We start from the raw sequence: 20,748 nt of genomic DNA on the forward strand, positions 1-20,748 counted from the left end.
ACATTTTAGGATTTATAACCTCCTCAGTTCCATTGAGGATTTGAAGATTTCTCTGCAACCTCTTGCAACTCCTGACTTTTTCTCTGCCGTCATACTACCCCCTAACCTGACTTTCCTTTCAGCCCTGCGTCGGGGCCTGAGGAGTCAGGTCATTTCTGGAAAAATACAACTGAGAAGGCTTGGCTGTGTCTCCTTGAGCAGAGCTGGCTGTGGCGACCCTTGGGGCCTGGCATTAGACTTCAGGAGGGAGGATTTAGGGTAAATCTGAGGAATAGTGGGTTCTGGATTCTGCAGTCTTTTTGGGAACAATGGGAAATATTTCTTCTGGACACTGGGAGTAATTCTTCACCTTTGGTGATTGGGGGGGGAGAGAGAGAGAGAGAGAGAGAGAGAGAGAGAGAGAGAGAGAGAGAGAGAGAGAGAGAGAGAGAGGTGAGAGCTGTTTAGCCTCCAGAGATAGACTGGAACTCGGTGGGGAGACAGCCCCAGAGAGTTTCCCAGTCCAGTGAGCCTGGAACTCTGTAGTCCTCTTTCATCAGCTCTCCTTTGTTTGCAGGCAGTTCCCTGGGTGATTCTGGGGCTTATTCATCTGCTGTCTGTGTTTATGTGTCTCTGGCAGGTCCAACTAAGGTGGGGCTGTGGCCAGGTTTGAAACCTTTTGCTTTCCCTCCAAAATGGGAATGAATAAATGAATGAATGAATGAATGAATGGTGAGGACACCAGAACTGCATCTGCTGCTGGAGATGTCAGGGTTGCCTGCTCCCTGACAACTCCCCATCAGCCAGCTCCACGGTTTCCTTATCACGTGTGCTCTGCGGTGGTTGGGGCCATGATTGGCACCCCTTGAAGCCCGGATTTCAGCCGGCTGCTCTCAAGATGGAGATGTGCTGGTGGTGGCACCTCCTGCACAGCAAGGAGAGACCCTTGGGGAGAGTCTTGCACAAGGTCTACGAATTAAAGCAACTGCAAATGTTACGTAGTGATTGAATTCCTGAACGATCTCACTAGGCAACTGACAAGAACCACAGACTGTACCCAGATGCATTCTGGGCCTGGAGGCAGGTGGGACACAGATGACGTCATATTGCCAGAGAAAAACTGACAGACCACACGCCAGGTGCTAAGTCAGATTTCATCTCAACCAGCCTCAAAATTACCCTGTTTGTGCTGTTCTCCTTTTAGAGACTAGTGGGGCACGGAGATCGCCCTGTCTCCAGCTAAATGACTTTCCTCACCTCAGCTACTTTTATGCCTCACAATTTCCTGGAGATTTGTGGATCATTCTCGTCACTACTCAGTGGCTTTCTGCAGACCACAGGATTTCATTACCAGCGATTGACATTTTTCCTTCAGCTCTCATTTCCTGCTCCTGGTTCATGGAGTTTTTTCCTTTCTCAGATTGGAGCGTTCAATTTTCTTTTATATTTGCTTTTTCACACAAAATAGTATAGGCTTTCTTTAGGTCCTCTTCCGCAGTTTTGCTCCGTGATTTAGTCAACGTAAGAAGGATGAAATGGGGCCAAGGAAAGCAGAATCTGATAGTTCCAGTGTATGGAATGCTTGTTTAGGATTCATTTGATTTGAGGAAGACCAGGACCGTATTGTTGGTATCTCCCCCCGAATATCTCCCATTGGCTAGTCAGGAAGCTGGAAGCTGGTGAATATTCACTGAACGAAACATAAAAAAGGAAGGAAAAACAAGGCCTTGGATTCAGAGCATTTTTGCAGTCACATGTTGTGATGGTCAATTCTATGTGTCAATTTGACTGGGCTAAGGGATGCCCAGATCACTGGTAAAACACTGTTTTGGGGTGTGTCTGTGAGAGTATTTCTGGAAGAGATTAGATTTGACTCTGTAGACTGAGTGAAGAAGATCGCCCTCACCAATGTGGGTGGGTGTCCTGCAGTCACTGAGGCCTGCAAAAGGCTGAGGAGGGCAAATATACTCTCGTTCTCTTCTGGAGCTGGGACGTCCATCTTCTTCTGCCCTCAGACATGGGAACTCCTGGTACTCAGGCCTTTGGATTCTGACACTTATGCCATCAGCTCTCCAGGTTCTCTGGCCTTTGCACTCAGACTGAATCACACCACTGGCTTCCCTGGTTCCCCAGCTTGCAGATGGCAGATGGTAGGACTTCTTGGCCTCCATAACCCTTTGAGCCAAATCCTATAATACATCTCCCCTTACATATGTCCCTATATAGCACCTATTGGTTTTGTTTCTCTGAAGAGCCCAGACTAATACACAGAGCGATGAACAGAACATCTACATGTTTTTAGTTCTGCTTCCTGACACCTCTCAGCAATGTGTCTTTAGGATGCTACCGGTTGGTCACACCTTACTTCACGAATGGCTGTATTGAGAATCCCAGCAAAAATTGCAAGGATTTCAGGCTCCCATGCTTCCTCCTGTCCAAGCTTAGCTGGCTCTACATATGCCTATTCTGAAGTATGAGTGGTCCCTCTGAGTTTGAAGTCTCGTCACCGCCTTAGTCTAGTGGGATGAGAAAAGTGCCATCCTTGTCTACAAGGTGAAGGTCATGAGTATCTGTGGCATCAGAGCTTGGTTGGGCAGTCACAAAGTAGGTATGGAGCCCTGTGTAAGGATTCCCAAGACCACCTCCAGCTTTGATGACCTGCTAGGAGGATTCACAGGACTCAGCATATGGTTGTACTCATGCCTATGATACACTACAGTGAGAGGATGCAGAGCAAAACCAGCAAAAGAAAAAAGTGCACAGGGCGAAGTCTACAAGAGACCAGGCACAAGCTTCCAAGAGTCCTCTCCCAGTGAAGTCACACAGGACATGCTTAATTCCCCCAGCAATGATGACTTGTGAAAACACGTGCGAAATGATGTCTACCAGAGAAGCTCTTTAAAGCCTCAGTGGCCAGGGTTTCTATTGAGGCTGATCATGTAGGCACCCTCTTCCTGGCATGAACCACAATTCCAGACTCCCAGACCGAAAGCAATGTTTAGCATAAATCTTTCTCTCATTGTGGAAGCCTTTGTAGGTATGGTACAGATTTTTCCCTCAACTTGAGCAGAATGAGACATTTACATAGTTGTCCATCATAAGGGCAGCCAGCACCATGAATTTCAGTGACTTTTCCTTAAGTCCTTGGGATCTGATGTGGGACCATTCTTCTCACAGTGCCCTTAATATTTCCAAAGGCTTAGGGTAATGCTGAGTATTTTTGTATATATCTACAGAGAAAAATGCTCTTGCTTTTTTAATGCTGTCTTACCTTGAATAACCAGTCCTAAAATATTTCTCTTCCAAACACTTAAAAAAAAAGTCTGTTGGAATATTTCTCAAATTGTAGTTGGCCGTGTGATGGTCTAGAGTGTGTGGGATCTGGAATTAGACACACACCTTGACTTGTGATTTCTGACATATGGTTCTACCTTTCTGAATCTTATCTGCAAAATGGGAGAGTCCTTCAGGATTCGGGGTATTGCTATGGTGTGTGTGAAAGGTCTGGCGCTGGGGCCAGATCAAGGGTGTCCAGTGGAGGGCCGCTGCTGTAATGATCAGGGGCCAGGAACATGGCTGGATCCAGTCAAAATTGTAAAGTAGGCGGAGGTCCTGGCTTGTATGTTCCAGGCTGTTCTTCCATGAGTTGTGAGCCCTCATTACTAGCCCAGAATTAATTGGTGGCTTTAGGGATAATCACATCTAACAGGTGTGATTCCAAAAATTTGAAGGACCAAACTAGTCAAATCTCTATCAATAATGGAAGAGTTTAAAAATTCCTTGTGATATTTGCAAACCTATATGCATAGTCAGGGTTCTCCAAAGAAACAGAAACAATAGGAGATGGATGGATGGATGGATGGGTGGGTGGGTGGGAGGGCAGATGGATGTATGGATAGGGATTTATGATAAGGAATTGGCACATGCAATTATGGAGGCCGAGAAGTCCCACAGTCTACAGTTGACAAGATGGAGACCCAGGCGAGTCAGTGGTGTAGGTCGGTGTGAGGACAGGAGAAGGCCGATTTCCCAGCACTGCAGTCAGGCACAGAGTGAATTCTCCGTTACCTTGACTTGTTCTGTTTAGGCAGAAGTCACAGTGATTGCATAAACACCATGCCACTCTTTTTCCTTTGATGGTGGGTGCCTTCTCAGGATCCAAGTTCTCACTCAGATGCCACCAAAGGATCATCCTTGTCAGCAGGCCTTTGGAGGCATAGGAGTCAGGCCTGCTGTGCGAACTCTTTCCTGCACTCTGTGCCAGGCTTATCAGAGAGCGATTCCGGGGCTGCGGTCCTTGTCCCCTGACCCTGACCATTGACCCTCATCCTCCTCACCTTTGATCACTGATCACAGGTCTGCCTTGGAAAAGAATCCTCATTCTGAGTCGCTCTTGGCGTCTTTTGTCCACCTCTGGCACTTTCCTTCACAGTAGGTAAATGGACATGTTCATTCTCTGCCCTGATGGAATTCTGTGTATGGCTGGTGTCCTGTCTGAATTGGGAGGATGAAAAGGCATAGCTCCCAGGACATTAATTCAGTTCTTTTCTTAAATGGCATGTTGTCTTCTAAGAAAACCTTGTTTCTAAGCACAGGTTACGCCATCACTAGAGGTTGCTGGGCATGTCTTTTTCCTGTGGTCACCTTCCTGTGTGTTGGGATGCCTTTTCTATTTATTTCATTGGTCTGGGAGTTAAACGTTGTAATGTTTGCTTGCTGCTGCTGACCTCTTACCCAGGGGTAGTGGGTCTACATTTTTGGCATTGTGCTAGGGGTTATTAACCTCAAGATTGAAAATGCTCACCATAGCTTCTGAAATTTGAGGCATTGTGATAGAGATGAAATCGATTTATTCTGCACGGCATCGAGGAAGCCAACCTCTTTCCTTCATGCCTGTCCCCATCCTACCACACAGTTAATCGTTTTGACTTGAGTTAAAAAAGCAAATAAGGAAATTTGCCTTTGGACGCTGAAAGTGACTCACACCCTTGAACAGCACCATATTACTTTCATTTCTTAGAAAGACATAATACTTCTGTTGGCTTTTGGTTTTCCATGGAATTTTCCCAAGACCTCAGCCTTCGGGTGCAGGATTCTTCCCCACCTCTTCCTCCCACTTATTAAAACAGAGCCACGCAGCCCTCATGTGTGGGAGACCGATGTCGTGGTAGGACAGACGTCAGCCACTCTTGTCTACTCTTGTCTACGTCTACTGTGAGCTATTATCCCCGGTCCCAGTGCCTGTCTCTCTGAGGACTATTGTTCTGTATACCACAGGCTAAAATTATTTTTCATTTCCACAACGTATTTTTGCAGTTATTATGACAGGTGCTTTCTTTGGGTAAAAAGACTGCGTGAGTCTCAGAGACCAGAATGGTTGTTTGTTGTGGTTTAATATTTGTTGAAAGCACTCGTCAAAGGGGGTATTTACTGACTGGAGGCCAGGCAGCGAGAGCCACGTGTTTTCAAAATGATTCTGTGAATGTCCATCCTTTTTGACTTGTTCTATCCTCATTTAGTGAGCTATGGAGATTAAACTGATACAGCCGAAATGTTGTATATATTATTGTTTGCCTGCATTTGAGAGCATTGGTAATGATGACAGCTGTGGATTTTTGCTCTTGCTATTCACCCCCCACCTTCCATTAGTATCGCCGGGTGAATATCTTTTTCATGAAAAGGCTGCACACCTGCACTCCTGAGCAGTTTGCACTTGAACCTGAGGGTCCTGGACTCCTGAGGGGGGAGGATATATTTTGTTTCTTCTGCTGTGTCTTTGATATCAGACAAGCTAAGGGGGGTGGGGTGGGGTTGTTTTTCTCAACAAAATGGGAAAGAATTTAGTGGCCTGACTTGTCTTCCTTTCTAGCAGAAACTTCTCTTTAAGTCTAATGGAAGCCAGAGATGGGGCTCCCCTGGCCTGCAGTTCATTCCTCTAACTCCTCATAAAATTCCCTTTTCAACTATGTAGTATTTATGATACAGTAGATATGTTGTTCTTTTTATTTCTTCCTGCCATTCCTGTTATAGTTTAGTCCTTTTGGATATATATTTTGTATTTTTAATTTGCTGTGACGAAAGCCAAACCCTCTTGTTCTCCTCTCAGGCTAAACTTAACTTTTCTTTATATGTTCTACTCAAAGATGGGAAGTAAAACCCTCAAATAACCGGAGAATCACTTGATAATAGTCAGTTTCAGTACAATCTCCAGAACATAGAATGGATTGGAAATTGTATAAAATGACTATTCTGGCACTAAAAGGTGAAGAAAATGTAAATTTGCAATGTATTTTTAAAGTTGTGAAAGAGCATCTTTTTGATGGCGTAAAAATGCAGCTGTAATAATTCTTTAGGTCTTCTTAATGAATTAGAATGGACCAAAACTCAATAACATTTAAACCAGAGACTCTCAAAGAGTTATTAAAGTAATTTTTACGAGCAATTTGCTTTTCCTAAAACTTTAATTTCTCTGAAACACTATACAAAAATAGAACTTCATTTTTACAAATGTTTTATTTCATATAGATCTGCAAGCCCTTCCATTCACATTCACAGTTTTCAGTTTCATCCCAGACCTTGAACATTTACCTTTAGTCAGAGTCTGCATAAGTCTAAACTCTGATGATATAACTCTTTTAGATTGCGAAAAGTTGTTATGTGGCATGTTTTTTCTTTTGTTGTCTTTTCTAACAAGGAAAAGATTCAACCAATGTGAGCATTTTGGGAAAAGTGAAAACTTGTTTCCTTATTTGTAAGGAGAAGCATGTGAAAAGGGAATATTCCTGGAGATGTCCAAAATTCCTCCAGGAGAGGAGGCGGTGATGACAGAGTCCAGGCAAAATTCTGAAGAAGGCAGTGTATTTCTTTACCTCTTTCCCATCTTATCTTCTCATTTCCTTTGCTCTTTCTACTTCTCCTCCCTCACTGTTTCTTTCCTTTCTAATCCTTCCCTTAGATTTTTGAGCCATTTTCTTTCACTTCCTTTATATATTAGCTCACAGCAGTGACACCCTTCTCAGAGAGATCTATTTTGTTAAGGACTCTGGAAGACAGATCCAAAGAAATGAACCATCAATAGTGAAATTATTTTCTTGAGTAGGAAGGATATTTATGAGCAGAAAGTGTTCTCAGAGATTGTCTCTATGACATTTATTCAGTATTTACGGAACAGAGATGATGGATGTCTGTGGTGCATCGGACACTTTGGTCGAATATGCAGATGGATAAATGATGTCGCTCTCATTTTGAGGACCCTGCAGTGGCAGGAGAGGGGACAGACAAGCATATACATTAGTAGTTACAATATAATATTGTAAGGCTTGAACCACGTGTCGTGCTCTTATAGTCAGACATGAGATTGGCCCCGGAAACCTCCCTTTCCCGCTCACTGAGACTTTGGGGAGGGGAATATGCTAATTGAGTTCATGTGAGAGCTCTGCAACAAACCCACCTCGGAATCTGTTTAAATACTGCACAGCTAGAGTTTAATTAGACTTAGCTTTGGTTCTGCCATTTTCGTTGTGGCTTCTTTGGCAGGAAGGATGGACATGAGGCTCTTGTTACTTGCCTGGCCTCCATGTTAGCATTGCCAGTACAGACTGTGAGATATCTACGGGCCAGAAAGGGGAAGGCACAACTGGGCTGCAGAGCAGACAGACTGTCCTTTGGGTATTCATAGTATGATCGTCGAGTAACGAATGGTAACACAGTTTCAGACAGGACTCTGTGCCCTGGTCTCTTCCTGGCTTGTCTTTAGCCGTTATAATGATCACAGTTGCACTGTCTGTGGTAATAAAAATGAAAAAAGTTTCCACTCTTTTTAATGTAAAAGTCGTAAACCATCCCTTGACAACTGCAGGAAATTATGTCACTAATTTATTTTTGTTGTTAGTGTAACTTTTAGTTGCCTTCCTTATCTTCGTGCCTGACTGTTGTTTTCTGGGACGATGTTAACAGTGTTTTGAAAGTCAGGTCAGAGGTGAACGAGTGATGCAGTCATGATAGAGACATAGATGTGGGCATTTGGTGAATGTCAAATACTGATTTTAACAATAAGAAATTTTAAGGAGGAATGAGAAGTTCCCAACCAGTAAAAAAAAAAGATACTCTGTGTGAGAGACTCGTGTTCTGTATGGGTACCACTGTTCATTTCTATTGCAAATAGGAAATGTGGCCTCTCTGCCCTATTTTTACCTTCTTCACTCAGCCTGCCTATACTTGAGGAATCTCAGATTTTTCAAGTAGAATAGTAGCCGTGATATAAAACCCTCTCTTGTTGTAATCTAGGCCCCTGCAGGCCAGTGATCACTGAACGCTTTGCAGCAGAACTGGTTGTTTTAGTTGCTGATGTGGTTTTTAGTCTCCCCTTCCCTCCATGCCCTCAGATACTACATAGGCTGTATCTTGGTGTGACTTTGACTTCCTTTGAGAATTCTGTGGCTTCTTCTAAGATTACGTGAGACGCCTGTAACTTGCTCCTGTTAGGAATAACTGGACTCAGTGGGGGAAGGGGCTCTGACTCAGGACTGGAGACCATTCCACAGTCAGTGTCCCCAGTTCTCCCCAAGACACCTCACCTCTTCCAGGACCGGTTGTTTGGATCTGATTTTTTTGGTTTTGTGTCTCATTTTGCGTTGAAGGTACAACTTTAAAGAAGTAATTTGATTCTAAGGATCCATTCAAAGTCTTTATTTGTACTGATGAAGTTATTGGAAGTTTGGCTACATCCTCTGTTATTTCCCGTGTGTGCTTGTGTGTGTGTGTGTGTGTGTGTGTGTGTGTGTGTGTGTGTGTAGATTTTTCTGCAGGACAAGAGGCTCAGTGGGCAGCCTCAGGCCCATCCAGAGGAGAATTTGCAGAGCTGCCTGGACTTCTCACCCAGGTTGGTTTGCAGGAGAGAGTTAAACAACACTTGAACGATTTGAGTTTTCCATGAGAAACACCAAGTGAAAGATTTTTCTGACAGCAAACATTTTGTTTTGGCCTATGAGGCAGATTTTATTTTTCTTTTTTACCTTTTATTTTTATTCTGAACTATTTTAAAAAAGAACAATGAGAAGGAATTATGCCTGGACCATTTCTCCCAGTGAAAAACATTGGGTGTGATTATGCAGAAATGGAGTGTGGCCAGAAGGAGAACCGAATGGCAGAGTCATCCAAAATGCTGACTCTGTCCCTTAGGGCTCTGTGGTCTTGGCAACTTGCTTAAACTCTCGGTGCCGTGCCGGTTACTGCCACTGTGTGCTAGACACAGTAACCTTACTGGGTGTGTTGGTGATGAACCAGGATCATTCTTGTAAAACACTAGCATGTGGTGAGCCTCACGGTGGTAATCACACATTGTTGTGTGATTAAACACTAATTCTCTCAGGCCATGTTATTGTGTACTGAGGCCTTAGAAACTCGGAACAAATGTCTGCTCAGGCCAATGTTAGGTGAATTTTTGGCCATTATTTGGTCATTTGGATCGGAGAGGAAGGCCAATCCAGCAATGTGTTCTCTTTTTCAAAGCCCAGTTTGTCACACGCATTTGGATCATGCAGTGGCATGGGTGGGGCCCAAGTGCCCCCTGAAAGGCTGCAGTCACCTTGAGGAGCTTCTCTGGTGCTGAGCATATAAAGAATTGGAGGAATGATGCGTGGCTATTAAGCAGCTCCACCACTAGCCCACTGAGTACACCACGGTCAGGCCAGCTGTTCATTCATTCATTCACTCATGCTGAAGTACTTTAAAGTAAATTACAGGTATCTTATTGTAGCATTATTCACAGTAGCCAAGATATGGAAGCAACCTAAGTGTCCATCAACAGATGAACAGGTAAAGAAGATGTGGTGTATACATATACACAATGGAATATTGTTCAACCACAAGAAAGAAGGAAATCCTGCCATTTGTGACAACATGGATGGGCCTTGAGGGCATTGTGCTAAGTGACATAAGTCACAAAGACAAATACTGCATGATCTCACTTACATGTGGAATCTTAAAAACCCAAACTTGTATTCGGTTGGTGCAAAAGTAATTGCAGTTTTTGCAATTATTTTTAACCTTCTAAACCTCAATTATTTTTGCACCAACCTAATAGGAACAGTGAAATGGTGGTTCCCAAGGGCTGGGTGTGTGCATGTGTGTGTGTGGGGGGTTAGATGGGGGAGATGTTGGTCAAAGGGTACAAACTTTTAATGATAAGATGAATAAGTTCTGGAGATCTAATATACAGCACGGTGATGATGGTTAACAATAATGTATTACATACTTGAAAGTTGCTAAGAGACTAGTCTTAGATGTTCTCATCGCAAAAAAAAAGATGATTTTGTGGTGTGATGGAGGTGTTAGCAAATGCTATGGTGGTAATAACATTGCAATACATAAATGTATCGAATCAACACTTTGTAGATCTTAAACTTACACAATGATATATGTCAGTCATATCTTATGAAAAACAATCTTGACATTCCAGCCCTAATCATACTTAACATGGATATCCACTCCCCCATCCCTCCAAGGAAGGAAGGAAAGAAGTGTACCTATCTATATATAACACTACCTATGTATAACATTATCACAGCACAATTAATAATACTTTTTAATGTTCTCTAATATCCAGTTCATATTCAGGTTTTCCAGGTGTGGTCAGATCATATAGTGAACCCACCTTATGTCACTGCAGTCGTGAGAAATGAGGAGGCAGGACTGACTATACATGGTCTCCAAGGCTCATGGAAACATGCGAGTTTTATGTTTACTGCCTTTTAGGAGGAGCTGCTCTGATTTTGTTCCTTCATCCTTGTTCTTGGAGAAGGAGGGTTCAAAGATTATAGACATACTCATAAATGGTGGCTCTACAGTAAGACGGGATGGAAATTTGGAAATTATTTGGTTCATGAAATCAATCGAGACAGGTTTGCAGTTCCTGGCACCGGGCTTGACTCGTAGGTTGGGCCACCTCTGAGATCAGCACTGGTGAAATAAATTGTGCACTTGCCAGAGAGAACGAGCCAGCACATTAGCTTCAGGCCCAACAGGTTTTGGGCTTGTTTATATGCTCTGTAAATGTTCACAATGCCATTTAGAATTAAAAAGGAGGACTTTGACAGTCCTTTTGATTTTCTTTTGTTAGTTGAGACTCTGGTCTTTGATTCAGGAAGACTAAATGTTGGATCTCTCAGGTTACCTGTCTAAGAAAACTCCCATTGTTCTAGAACAAAGATAAAAAAAAAGTCCTGCGTGACTGCCTAGGGGATATCAGATGCTCTCAGCCCGGAGGTCACCACTGATTGGCCTGTTCTCTGCGTCCAGCAGGTGCCCCTGTGAGGTCTTTTCAAAGCTTCTTTGCCTTCCCAACCTGCCCGAGCCACCTTGTTATGTGTGTGAAGAGTGAGGCCCTAGCCCAAGTGAGCTCTGAACCAGCCGAGAAGTAGGGCTGAGAGGTCAGACAGATGGAGACCAAAATGTTAACTTTATTGCTGATAAACATGGGAGGACTGTGGTGTGTGGCAACAAGGGGCCCCCTCGTTCTGCAGCTCTGAGTCAGGTGGTGTTGGTCCACCACAGGCCTCCTCTTCCGGTGGGCAGCAAAGGGGGAGAAGCAGTAGGCGGGCTTCCAGAAGGTTCCCAAGAGAAGGGCCTGAGCTTCCAGCACTCCTGGTCCTCCTGGCCAGCGAGGTAACTCCCTCTTCCCGCCTGGGGAGGAGGACGACAGAGGGTGCACAGGGAGGCACAGTCTCAGAGCGGGGACGTTAAGGGTATAAGGTAACTCTTCGCCATTTACAGTTACCTTCCTCTTGGGACCTGGCATTCCCCAGTGTCATGGCTGCCTGTGGTCTCCTCCCTTCTGGCTTAACTTCATAGACTCGTTCATGTAGAGGGGTGAGAGAAATGAGATAAATTCTGATAATTTATCATTCCGTAAATATTGTCATTTATATGATATGCACTCCTTGAATAGATAAATTTTTTTGTTTTAAAAAATTCATCTTCAAAAGTTCCCCCAACTGAATATGAAGATTTGTTAAATGAATGACTATATCAGTCACTTATTTGCATTGGGGGTCAGAGACTCGAGGATGGGTGTGTGTGTGTGTGTGTGTGTGTGTGTGTGTGTGTGTTGTGAATGGGGCAGAGAGGATGTGAGATGGAGAGCTAAGGCTTTTTGGAAGATTTACTACCTAGAGGAATTCTGGCTTGTCTGCAGGGAAGCACATGCCCTGAGTGTCCCGGAGCTCAGCTCCTATGGCTAACAGACCTTCTGCCCCTCGGTCCTGGGATCCAAAGCAAAGATGCTGGAGACTTGAGGCAGCGCTTGTTTTGGGAGCCTCGTCCTTTCCCTCGTGGCCAATTGTCTTTCCATCGAGGGAGTGGGGATGAGCCATCCAGGTCCTTCATGAACTTCTTTCATGAAGAAGTTGGTGAGAGGGAAGGAGGAGCCCAGGGGCTGGCAGAGCAGGTGGATTGGGCAGGCAGTGTTTGCTGATACCTTATGAAGTATAAAACCGTACTTTGTCTTCAGGTGTGTTCTGAGAGTGGAGTACGGAGCAGGACACGACTTTTGTTCAAATTAGTAGAGCAGAAGATTGCATTACATTTTTTTATATTTAAAATTGTGGCAAAATATGACATTAGCCTCTTTTAGGTGTACAGTTCAGTGGCATTAAGTATATTCACATTGTACTACCATCATCCACCTCCAGAACTTTTTCATCTTCCTTAACTGAAACTCTGTCCCATTAACGACCCCCTAGGAACCAGCCCCTAGTCCCCCCATTCTACTTTCTGTCCATGAATTTTACTAACTCTAGGTACCTTATCTAAGTGGGATCATCCAGTATTTGTCTTTTTGTAACTGGCTTATTTCACTCAGCATAATGTTTTCAAAGTTCATTCATATTGTAGCATGTGTCAGAATTTCCTTCCTTTTTAAGACGAAATAACATTCCATTGTATGGATGGGCCACATTGTGTTTATCCATCATGTGTCCAAGGACATTTGGGTGGCTTCCACTTTCGGCTCTAATGTTGACACGAGCATGGGTGTACACATACCTGTTTGCATCACACCTATTTAAAGTAAACTTTGTATTGAAATATAATATACGCGTTACATTTTTGGTGACTGCGGCACACGTCAGTTCCGTGTGGTGACTTACGTTGAACCTGAACTTGTTACCCAAAACCCCTAAAGTTTTAAATGCAACCACCATAAGGCATTTTATCATTTAGCCTTGCCTATTTTCTCCTGTGTTGTTAATTTTTGTGCACCTAATTATACATTTAATCTTGTTAGTTCCAGTTCACTAAACCAGCCTATCAAGATCTTTTAGAAATCTGAGTCTCTCATCTGGTTTAATTTTGAGTCGTCTTCAAATGTGATGATCATGTCCTCTCTATCTCTATACAAGTCTCTAGGAGCTGTGGGTGCCATTGGAAAGCTCCCCACTGGTTAGCTTATTTCTTTGGGTCGTTCAGCTATCTAGCCAACTGTTCTCACCTCTAGCTCCATTCTTCATTTAGTTCACAGGACATCATAAGGGAACTTGTCATTTTGTGATATGTACGTCTGCATATTTCCATGCTATAACAGTCTGCAAACCTGTTGAGAAGTGAATTAAGCCAGATGGGTGATACACACTCTTAGATTTTTTGGTCAGAAATGGTAGCCACTAAAACATTGTAGGTGAGTGAGGGTTAGCTATTCTCCCACAGCCTCAGTACCAGCTTATAATGATGGCAAGATTCAGACCCAATTCAGCGGCAGACACTTATTAAACAAATGTGTATTAGCAATCAGGCAGAATCCAGGCCATATGTTCTCTTCTGTTACCCGAAGCCCCAGCTCTGTGCCTCTTCCATGCTGTGACTACTGAGTGGGATGAAAACTTCCCTTGAGGCACATTGCCAATATTCCAAGAGCGGGATTCTATTACCATTATGGTAGGCACCAGGCCACCAGAATTCCTACAAACGCCTGGCTGGATCTTTTCGGGATCGAGTCTAAGGGGCCTTGTTGGATGGGTTCTTAGATCCTGTCTGTTTAAGGACAGGGAGTATCTAAAATATTTACCCCATTATTAACACTTACCATGTCAATTAACAGCCCCTCATTTCATCAAGGAACAACCATTTCTGACCTTCATTTTGCTAGTTAGCAGATGATCTAGTATCACTCAGACATTGGTAGTAAAAGTGCTTCTAGTTTCTACTCCTGGAGTAAGGACTTCTTGGTCAGGGTGCTAGCTGACCAGCTCAGGACATTGAGATATAACTTAACACATATTATAGTAAAATTCACAAGTCTTTACATTTTTTTAACGCATGTAATGACCACTTAGATCAAGATGTAAAATATTTCCAGCATCCTGGAAGGCTCCTGGTTACTCTTTCCCAGTCAAAACACCCCCCACCAAAGGTAATCATAGTTTGGCCTCCCTAATTTACCATAGATTAGTTTTGCCTGATTAGAATTCTATATAAATGGAATCATACTTACATTTTGTGGGATTCGTTCATGTTGTTGCATGTATACATTGTTCCTTTTTATCACACTGCTGTGTAGTATTCCATTACGTGAAATTTAGATACCCATTCTGCGGTGGGTGGACATTTTATGGTTTCCAGTTTGGGGCTATTATGAATAAAGCAGCTGAAAACAATCCTTGTGGATGTCTTTGGTGGATGGAGTGTAAGTTATTGGTTAGGGCAAATAATTGTTCCTAGAATTGAAGTTTACATTCACCAGCACATGGAGAATATCATATTGTCCGTTCCAAATGGTTTTAAAGTAAATTGAAGGTGTTATACACAAACTGTATCAAACGAAGAATGCATTTAGTCTGCTATGACATATTTAGCAAATCCATGCTGGTCCAAAGGCAGATCATTGCTTGTGTGCTCATTGACTATAATCAGTATTGTAAGCCAGAGGGTTAATTTCCCAAAAGAGATTCTCATGTGAAAGTATGTTGCTTTTTTCATGCCTTTTCAAAAGGGGTGGGAAAAGAACCTGTTCATTAATTCTGCAAATAGGCATCGTTTTCTAATTGCAGATTCATATTGTGAAAAAAGTCATGAATTACTGAGAAGTCTGAGAATGTAAACTAGTTGTGTGTGTGTGTGGGGGGGTGGTCCCCTGAATTGGAATGAACAAGGTTTTAAAATATTCATTTATATATTTCTTTTCATATCATTTTGGGTATGGTGATGAAAGAAATATTTGCTGCTAATTTAGAAATCCCTGAATACTCTTATAAAAATTTAATTCCACCCATATTAACTAGGCTGTCAAGGCATTTTTCAAGGGCCTGTTTTCCTCTAATAGATTACTAGAGGGAAAGTCTGTTAGCCTACAGCATTGATGGATGAAAGTAGATTAGGGAAGCGGAACTCCGACCACCATTGCAGGATGCTGTGTTGATTTAAATTTTAAAAGAGCCTGTGTTTTATGAAAGTGAAGAATTAGGTTAGCACTAGCCTGACAAGAATGGAAAAAAATTCTGGTGACTTGTACCACACACATGCATGTAAGATATCACCATGTCTTCAGAGCACCGAAGAATAATTTTAACAACCCTAGAGGAGGGGACTCGAGCAGAGTAAACCAGTGTTACAGGGCAGCAGTCCTGTTCTGGGGGACCTTTGCGATACATATACCTGCGTATGCAATGCAGTGCCATTTGTACGAGGTTATCATCGAAGCTTTGTGTGTAACGCTAGGACAGCAGACACCAGCAAGTGTCACGCCATCAGTAAGGAAGTGGTTGAAGCTGGCGTGCACAGTGGAATGTGAGACATCGTTAACAGACAATGATGAAAGCCTGTGTTCTGATAAGGACCAATGTCCGGGGACATTGTAAATGAAAGAGGCAAGGTGGAGAATAGTGTATAGAGTATGCTACTCTTTGTATAAGAAAGATGGAGATGTGGAAATATGTAGGTGAATTTGCTTATATTTGTATAAAGAAACACTGGAAGGATAAACAGGAAACTAATATAAATGCATATCTATGGTGGGTACAGGGGGATGGAGCGATTGCGAGTAGTTATGGGAACGACTCCTCTGCATGTGTCTTTTTATGTAGTGCTGACTTTCGGAATCATGCAGAAAACAACCAACCAATGAAAGTGAATATGGGTGGGCACCCCCTTTGACATTGAACTGGACCAAGAGTAGGTGGTGGAAAGTGAATCTTGTTGAGTGCATCGTGAAAGGGTCAGGCTACCCACACCATTTCTTTTCTCAGTAGCTAAGTCAGTGCCGTTCAGTCATTCATTCAGTCAGCAAATGCTCATGGAGTCAGTCCGCCCCTCTAAGGTGCTCTCGGTGGGAGCCTGAAGGCTCAGGCGTTCCTGGAGCTGGCATTCTTGAAGGGGCAAATAGACAACAAACAGGTGATGAGCGAGGGAGAGAAGGTTCGTGCTGGAGGGAGGGGAGAAGAGTCCAGGCTGAGGTCAGAAGGGGAGGTTAATTGCTGATTACATTTCTATGTATTTGTGGTACATTTGTGGGTAATATTGTTGTACATAGGACTATAAAGTGGAGTCAATTCTCACTTTTAATTTTTTGCTGCCCCAGTCAGGATTTCATTTTATGATAATATGGTTGTCACTTCAGTTAAGTTTCAAATAAGGAATAACACGTTATGGTAGGTCACTGTACTCCAGTCTATTACTGGGTTGGCAAAAGACTAAAATTTTGTTAAATAAAAAGTTGACTTGGCCATCATAATTTGTTTCCACAACAGTGGGGTTATATTAGGAATAATATTACCTAGATGGTTTCTGACTATAATCATAGGTTATTAAATGGACAAGATATTATTATGATAAGTCTATTTTTTCCATTCAAGGAGTAGTTAAACATAAATTACCCTTTAAGTTGACATATTAACTATAGAATTGAAACAGAATTGAAACACATGTGCACACACACACACACACACACACCCCTCCCTCACATTTCGTATATCTTCATGATAGTCGTCTGAAAATACTGTAGAGATATTTCCACAGTAGATGATGTAGACATTTGAAACATATTTCTCCTGTGTTTATTCAGTTTTTCTTATTCTGGTCTCTTGCTGGCACATTTCTCTTTCACAGTCTCTGAATCAGATGAAAGATTAATATGGTCACTTTAAAGTTTTGATGATGAAATGATTTTTTAAAAGAGACTTTTCTCTGATTCTTTGGGTTCAATGAAATCTTAGTGAAACTTGAGAAACAAAGATTAAAAACAGAAAAATGTGATGGACAAAGTGTTTCTTGCATCTCCAAGTCTACAACAACTTAAGTCTTGCTGAGATAAGAAGGAATAACAACCCAGACTATCGCCCAGACTTGGGAGAATGGAATTTTCCTGGCAACCAAAGTCTAAAATATAGGTCTATGTGGAGCCAGCATATTTAAAAGCAATCCTAGGTTTGTGTTTTAGTTAAGAAACCAGCAGAAACCAGATTTGTTTTAAGGGTTAATACAGATCCTTATTTCTTAATCATGATAAACACCTCTCTACAGAACAGTAAGGAGATACCCAAGAGTTCTAAGAATCCCCTGTCATCCTAGGAAATGCACAAAAAGGTGATGATGGGAGTTCGCCATCGTTATCTCCCTGTTCTCTGTTGTGCATGAGTTTTGGGCCATTTTTGATGACTGACTATTTCAGAACTTTGTTGGATAAGTTCTCTTAGTATCCTGGTGAACTCAGGAGGACATGATGTTTGCTTCCCAGTAGACAAAGAAAAGGGGAGGCAGTCACCGTGTTGCGGAAAAATGACGAGGACCGGGAGACTCAAGCGGCACGCAGCGATCAGGGAGAACACAGCTTTATTATGCCGGCGGACTCAGCAGGATTATTCCCAAAGACTGAGCACTAACTGGGGTCGGGCGCTTTGTTTTATAGGGTTAGGCCTCCGGGTTGGGGGGAAATCTGGCTGGGGTGCCGGGGAGGTCTGTCCCTAGCAGCTGTGATCGCTCAACATTGTTTTGACAGGGAGGCCTCTAACTATGGTGCCCACTGGAGATATCTCTGATAATAAGTTGTGGGAGGAGGAGGGGGATGGAGCTCCGAGCGGGCCCGCGGGAAAAAACCGTCCCGACAACCGCACGAGTTTGTCCACTCTGCCCCCTGCACTGGCCTTACAGGAATGTTTGACCACATCCCTGGGCCTGGCCTGAGGAGTCACTGAGCTAGTCTGGAATGGTGCGACTGTCCCATTCTCCATCATTAACACAGTGAGGCAACCTTGCAAAAGTGATGCGTAAGGATGAGGCAAGGGATCTGGGGACTGTGAGGATACATGTCCAGTGCTCGCTCAACTGCATTTCCTGTCTGAATTTAATTACCAGGCAAGGAATAACAGCAACAGGAATACAGATGTAAGAAAGGATGATGGGGAAATGCAGTGAAGGTGGGCTGGTTCTCTAATACTTCTTGCTGTTTGGGATATCAGTTTAATGGGAGACATTTTTAAAGTAAGTGTGCCCCAGAGCAGTGCAACAGCCTGTGAAATCTTTCGCGGTTCCTTTTAGGCACTCTTCCTCGGTGACTGCAGCCCATGCATGCCCCTAAGGGAAGACTAGCTCCAAAGCGTGGAGACTGTATTGTTTCACCCACAACATCTTTGTAGGAACACATTTGTTGCTCGTCATCTAAACCAAAGATTGCTTTTCTTGGGAACAACTCTGTTTTCTAAATACACAGTAAATGCTCTTCTCTGGTGTCCACTTCACCTAAATATTCCCAGCCAGCACTTCTTCCAGCTGCACACAGCGCTATCCTTAGCGCCCTTATGAGTCAACAAAAAAGATGAGGGTATGTTCACAGTAGTTTTAGTGTTTCATCAAAGCCCAAATTCGGATAATTTCATGAAAAAATAAATGGATTCTTTCATGGGCGTATTTTACTGAATAGACAATTTGTATTTTGGGCCTGGTAAGAGTTTTGTAAACTGCTGATAAGCATTTGACCATATTTATGAGAGTCTCAAGGCAGTCCGACCGAATGGGTGTAAAATACCACAGTAAGAGGACAACAGAAATAGAAAAAGCTGATATTTGTGCATTGCATTGGAGCTCACTGTACAAAATTTCTGTCTTATGTGTCATTAAATACGAGAGGGGTCAGAGGACAGACAAAACAGGCTCAGTGGGCTGATTTGAGGCAGGGAGATTTTATTTCTTTTCTTTTTTTTCTGATTGAGTTTATGTTGAATTTGTAGACCAATTTTAGGGGTGTGAACTTTTTCATAATTTTTTGTGTGTGTTCTTGCATGTATGAACACACTTTCCCCCCACCATTTATTTTGTCTCTTTCATTTTTGTCAACTATGTTTTGTAGTTTTCGGTATATAGTTTTATATAACTTTTTACATATTTTTTCTTTTCACACATCCCTCACTTCCCTCCCCTTTGGCAACCATCTGCTTGTTCTTTGTATCTATGGCTCTGTTTCTGTTTTGTTTTGTTTATTCATTTGGTTTCTCAGAGTCCTCATGGGGGGGCCAAAAAATTGTACACATTTTAAGAGATGTTATCTATGTATTACTTTTCGAAGTTGAATTGAATTACGGTAGCAATGTGTAGTATGACGTTCATGCAAAAGATGGCGTTAATCAAATCAATGCTAGCGTCATTCATTGTATTATAATGTTAACACAGTTTTTTCCTTTCTTAAAATGTGTGTACATTTTTTGGCACCCTCTGTGCAAGCAAGATCATATGGTACTTGTCTTTTTCTCTCTGACTTATTTACTTAGCATAATATCCTCTAGCTCCATCCATGTTGTTGCAGATGGTAAGACTTCATTCTTCTTCATGGTTGAGTAATACGCCATTGTGTGTGTGTGTGTGTGTGTGTGTGTGTGTGTGTGTGTACACGTGTACATACCATATATCCTTTATCCATTTGTCTATCAATGGGCATCTAGGTTGCTTCTATATCTTGGCTATTGTAAGGCTGCAGTGAACATAGGGGTGCAGATATCTTTCTGAATTAGTGTTTTTGTTTTCTTTGCATAAATACCCAGAAGTGGAATTACTAGGTTGTATGGTACTTCTATTTTTAATTTTTTGAGGAATCTCCATACTGTTTTTTGTAGTGGCTGCACCAATTTGCAATCCCAACAACAGTATATGAGGATTTCCTTTTCTCTACATCCTTCCCAGGATGTGATGGGGGCTTTTGTTTCTAACCAGTTAAGGTAGTGGGGTCCCCTCATATAGGTAAGAATTGCTCAGAGGGCAGTGCTTTACAGCAGCATGGACAAGGAACATTCTCAGTGGGCTGGGAAGAAGAAATAAGCATTACACCAGAGAAGGGGCATCTCTTGGTGAAATTCTGTTGAGTGAACAGCAGCTGGAATTTGTGTCAGGAGCAAACATGTTTCCTATTTGGTTAGGGAATGAAAATAAGCCCCAAGAGTTAAAATGCATATTTTATATATACAGAGAGTGCCAAAAAAATGTATACACATTTAAAGATAACATCTCTTTAAATATTTTTTGCACCCCCGGTATATAATATGATATATATATATATATAAAATACAAAATATAAGATATAAAAATAAATAAATATGTATGTATATATGTATGCACACACACACATATCATGTGTTGGTTCTTATTAGTACTTATTAGTAAATTTGGTCACTTGTTTATTTTATTATTTATTTATTTTGGTCATTTGTTTATATTCAAGCATTGACCTTTTTGAGTAAACAACAAGAATTCATAACCTGCCTATATCAACGAATTTTCTCACGTCTGAGGTTGTCA

General features: G+C 42.4%; 1 protein-coding gene and 1 non-coding gene across 3 annotated transcripts in view; both read left to right on the forward strand.

Moving 5' to 3' along the window:
- The window catches only part of CAMK1D (calcium/calmodulin dependent protein kinase ID), a 377,756-nt gene that overhangs the window by 58,549 nt on the left and 298,459 nt on the right, over nucleotides 1-20,748 (forward strand). The window lies entirely within an intron of this gene.
- Nucleotides 15,409-15,538, forward strand: LOC148759186 (U6atac minor spliceosomal RNA). Its single transcript, XR_016019612.1, has one exon. It is a non-coding gene; the product is annotated as a U6atac minor spliceosomal RNA (small nuclear RNA).

The sequence above is a fragment of the Rhinolophus sinicus genome, chromosome 1 (assembly GCF_057876585.1).
Source record: "Rhinolophus sinicus isolate RSI-liver-muscle chromosome 1, RSI-T2T, whole genome shotgun sequence".
In the NCBI taxonomy this organism is placed as follows: Eukaryota; Metazoa; Chordata; class Mammalia; order Chiroptera; family Rhinolophidae; genus Rhinolophus; species Rhinolophus sinicus.